Genomic DNA, 5,008 nt, shown 5'->3' with positions numbered 1-5,008 from the left:
AAGTGGCTCTAATTTCCAGCCTTTTTTGTGTCCACCAGAGACAAATCTTACATATGTATAAATAATATATATATAACGGGGCAGATGACGTCAATAATACACATCTTAAAAAGGATCTTGATTGTTTTCTTGAAAAAACTGTTCCTACCAGTATCAGAAAACAGGATGTTAGCAGCTACATGTAGCAATGATTCCGCAGCGCAGCGTCTAGTCTATCACAGACCCACAGGGATCTGGCACGATTCTTACCAACAGTATATATATATGTCTTTATTATAGTATCTATAATACAATTTGTATATACAATATACTGTTGGTAAAAAATCATGCCAGGTCCTTGTGCACAGGCCCTTGCCTCCTTTTCTTTATCCCAAACACTGATTTAAGGTTAAGATAGGTTTAAAACATGGTTCAAGGGAGATAATACTTACGACTTTAGCTGACAAAACACAACACAACCGAAAGTGTATTTCTAGTCCATTGTTCAGGTTATTGACGAGATGCTATACATTCCCGCCTTTATATCACTTTGGTGACGCTATTCATGTCATTTTTGTTGTTTGTAACCATTAGTCATTATGATGATAGCACAATCAAGAATTGGGAATAAAAAAAAAATCAAAATTAATTAAAACGGCTTTCCAAAATGGGAATTTATTAAGTTAATGTAATTCATTTTCTACACGAATAAAACAAAGAAGGTCAAAAGGAGGAAAAGAACAAAAATATTTTCCTCCAAGGTTAGAAAAAGACGATTTAGTTTTTCACGTGTTAAAGTAAAATACAATATTGAAGTATTAAACAATTGTACATGGTTGAATCAGACACTTAGATATAATACTATATACGTCGCTGGTTGAATGCATTTATTATCTCATGTTAAAGTTCTTCTCTGAGATACCCCACAAAATCTGTCACGGCTTCCACGGAACGCTTCATTTCCTGTGTCAGAAATCCGTGTTGTACTCCGTCCCAGTGCACGTGCTTTACCGGGAAAGTTTTTCTAGATTTTTCTCAAACGCTTTGGCCAACATTGAGATACCCCATCAAAAATCTGTCATGAGGGGGGGGGGGGGGGAGGCTTCCAGGGCTTCTATCCGGTGTTTCCGTCCCAGTGCACGTCTTTACCGGAAAGTCTAGATCTTTTTTGGGAACCCATCATCTCTTAGAGGGTCATATTCACAGGTCATTAAGTACGTTTTGGGAAGCTTAGATAACATTTCATCTTCCAACATTAAAGGACAAATGTAAACATTGTTAACAAATTCCTCGGCTTTCTTTGCTAGATTTTTATCGACAGGTTTGAAATCGTTAGGATTTGACGGGAATTGGTGGTATTTTTCTGGTAAAAACTTTACATTGACTTTAGAATTCACAGACGTGCGCATCTCTTCTGTTATATGCTGATTTTTCCAAATACTCTTTTAGATACTCGACTTTTCCAAACACATACCATAGGAAAAACTGAACCATTCTATCCGTTTTCAATACAAACGGAAATGACGTATACGTGTTGTAGGAAGGTGTTTTAAAATCCGCCATCTGTAGTGCTGGGTAGATCAGACCAAGAAGACGTGGGGGTTGTCGTTCCTGAGTAAGTTTTGTTCCGACAGCCATCGCCAGGTTTCCTCCTGCACTGTCCCCTTTAAAGTGAAAATTGGACACACGTTACCTGTTTATCATAAACCTATTCTTAAACACACGATGGAAAAAAATCGCACGACACTTTGTTCAATTGTTAACAATTACCTGCAACAGCTATCCGGCTTGCATCAACACCAAACTTCCTGGCGTTTTTCATGAAGTACTTTGTAGCTGTCAAGCAGTCTTGAAATGGTATTGGGAATTTAAATTCTGGGGCTAGTCTGTACCTACAATATCAATGGTATAAGGAATACTAGCCAATGACAGAAATGTGCCCCTCAACATATTTTAGCTTCCACTGCACTTTATAGATTTCATTATCTGTTGAAGGTTTGCCGGTTTTTACGTGACTGCATTTTGCATGTGCAAGTGCCAGCACATGTAGAAACGCAAACTGTCTGACGATCGATAATATAATCTTTATCGTTTTGTAAATGGTTTGTATATCCTCTCACTGCAGACGTCACCTTAAAAGTCAATTGGAACATGCAAAAGGGCGTTAAAAAGAGTTATATATGTGATCCTCTTATTTTGACAAGTATTTTCAAGACACATAGCTTAACATGCCGAAAGCGTCAAGAGCCAGGGGAGATATTAATTAATTCAGAGAGAGAATTAATTAAATTAAGAGAAAGAAAGTCTTTGTGTCCTGTTCTAATTAATCTCTGTGGCAGAATATACAGATATTGCATATACTTTTCAACATACAGAAACACTGCTAAATGTATGTACAGTACAAAAAATGGGGGAAAAGTAGATATGAGAATCCACATTACATTCAGATCTACAAAAATTGTATCATAAATCATGCAAGATTTAGGTACTTACTCAACCGAGACCACCAAGGCAGTGACTGACTTGGATAATGTCCTTGTAAATGAATCGTACTGCTCTGGAACATATCAAAATATTAGTTAAATTAAGTGGAAGAAAGAACTCAATATACTGTAAGTTATCGAGTAATTGTAGACATAGCTTGATTTTATTATCTTGAATAGTCTAATCTTTACAAGAATTCCGTCAACAGGAAACATAATACAATAATCCAGGAAAGAGGTGGTGTATCTGGAAACGCGATAGAGCAGCCGGTATCATTGAGGAATAAAAAGAAAGATTCTACATTTTGGTAGTTTTCTTAGTTTTCTCCCTTAAAACGACAATAAAGCATATGCATCGTGTCATGTATATGGGTTTTTTTCAACTTTAGATAAGATCGCTTTGTTTATAGGACACATCCCTGATAAACTCAACATTTCGTTTGTTTGTTTGTTTTTTTTTTTTTTTTTTTTTTTTTTACTTCAAAAGAGCAATAATGCGATTGTGACGTCACAACAGTACTAGTACTATTACAATAAACAAATATCTTTGGGTTTCTAAAAATAAATATGGAAATATCTATAGTTGATATACTACCGAGTATATCTATAATTAAATGTACTAACCCACTGATCCTCCCACCCAGCCGCCACCATGGTAAAATACCAAAGCCGGTAGAGGGCGGTTTTGCCTTTTGTCACGTGGTTCATACAGCCTCACTTTGACACCGTCAAATAACTGTTCCGTCACCTGCCAATTTGATGCATGATTGTTGCTATGGTTATGTTTTGTAGATAAATTGTTACGATCGTAAATGTGAAAAGCTTCATAGAAAATGGTAAACGAAATCAATGGTAAACGTTTTATCCAAGGACTGTTAGATTATTTTTTCTTCTGTTTTATTCATTATATAGCATCGCCCTTTCGACCAACAGTCGTTTTTATTTTGTTCCAACAAATAGAATATGACGGTCTATTTTTTAATTAATTTAGTATTAATAGTATTTCCCCACGTGTTCATCGCGTCTTAGATATAGCCAATCATTGTAATGAAAGAAGTCAGAAAATCAGTTCTAAACATACAGAACAACTAATTTTGGGTTTATGTCACTTTAAGCAAACATGACAAAGAAAAAATGTCATGTACCTGTACATCGTTGTCGGATAGGTCTGCGGAATCGTGAAGTTTTCCCGGATTCGCCGTTGTCCTGACACATTCTGGGAATGTGGAATACCCTATGTATTCAAGAATGTCGCACTAGGGAAAAGAAACATACAATGTACGTATCGTTATTGAGTAGAAACTTTTTTTTTTTTTTTTTTTTCGGTTTTTTTTAGGGGGGTGTAGTCGTTTTTTTTGTTTTTTTTTTTTTTTTTTTTGTTTTACAAAAAAACCCTTACAATATCTAAAATAAACCCTTGAGGATACCCAATTAATTGCCATGGAATCTCAGCCACCTTGCCTAAGTCCAGACCGCTCTGTATGGACACCTTCATTTGTTTACTGGCGTCCACGGCGTCATCTGGGAAAGGTGTGTAGAGGAGGTAAGCTGTGAGTACTACCACCAGTGACACTCCGATCAGTATCTGTCCACAACCCATCCTGTCTGATATACAACAGCAAACAAATGATATACCACAGCAAACACGTGATATACAACAGCAAACACATGATATACAACAGCAAACACGTGATATAAACAGCAAACACGTGATATACAACAGCAATAACGTGATTTATTATATGACTGCTGCTTTTGCTGTCTTTTGATTGGCCGATACGCTTCTCAGAAGTATTCATCAACTGCGATATCAACCCCGAAATCGGCGGCGAAAAGCACGCGAGGTTACTGGACTCAGTCCAGATACCTCTCGCGAGTCCAGTAACCTGTGTCAAAAATAGATCGAGGAAGACTCCCTTGAGATGTGACGTCATAATCACTTTTGACGTCGAGTCGTACCCAAATATAGCGTAACGGGAGTTTCCCTCATTCAATGACGTCGGGACAAGCTATTGTGACGTCATTAATTATGGCGGACGCAGCAAGTTTACTGCGATCAACGGTTTATCACAGAAATGAACAGCATACTCAATTTATGGAAAACGTTCAAGAATGCCAGACGGGCGCAGTTTTATACAAGATATTCCCCGGTTTCTACCAGTCAGTGAGTCGTCACCGTGTAGCAAAGGAGCATTTGGATATTACCATTATTACTACATGTCACTACTTTTGTAAACGAGAAAGTTTGCATATACAACCATCCAGTTTTTGTAGTTAATTCCTTTTTGAAAGAAGCCGGTTAAATATGACTGTAAGTTCCATATAATAAAACAGTTATCGACCTATTTTCATCGGTGGATACGGTGAGGTTTATCAACCTCCGTAAAATGATATAATCCCTCGGCCTCCGGCCTCGTGGGATATATCACTTACTCGGGGTTGATAACTCACCGTATCCAACCAGGAAATAGTCGGTAATTGTATAATACAAACAGCACGACCACAACTGATGATACAACAGCAAACACTGGATATGTACAACAGCA

General features: G+C 37.3%; 1 pseudogene; it reads right to left on the bottom strand.

Moving 5' to 3' along the window:
- Positions 1–639: 639 nt before the first annotated feature.
- LOC138312103 (arylacetamide deacetylase-like) lies at positions 640–4,436 on the bottom strand (annotated as a pseudogene).
- Between the last annotated feature and the right edge of the window lie 572 nt (positions 4,437–5,008).

The sequence above is a fragment of the Argopecten irradians genome, unplaced genomic scaffold (genome assembly GCF_041381155.1).
Source record: "Argopecten irradians isolate NY unplaced genomic scaffold, Ai_NY scaffold_0207, whole genome shotgun sequence".
Lineage (NCBI taxonomy): Eukaryota > Metazoa > Mollusca > Bivalvia > Pectinida > Pectinidae > Argopecten > Argopecten irradians.
Note: the sequence above shows the minus strand (reverse complement) of the source record. Positions and strands in the feature narration are given on the sequence as shown.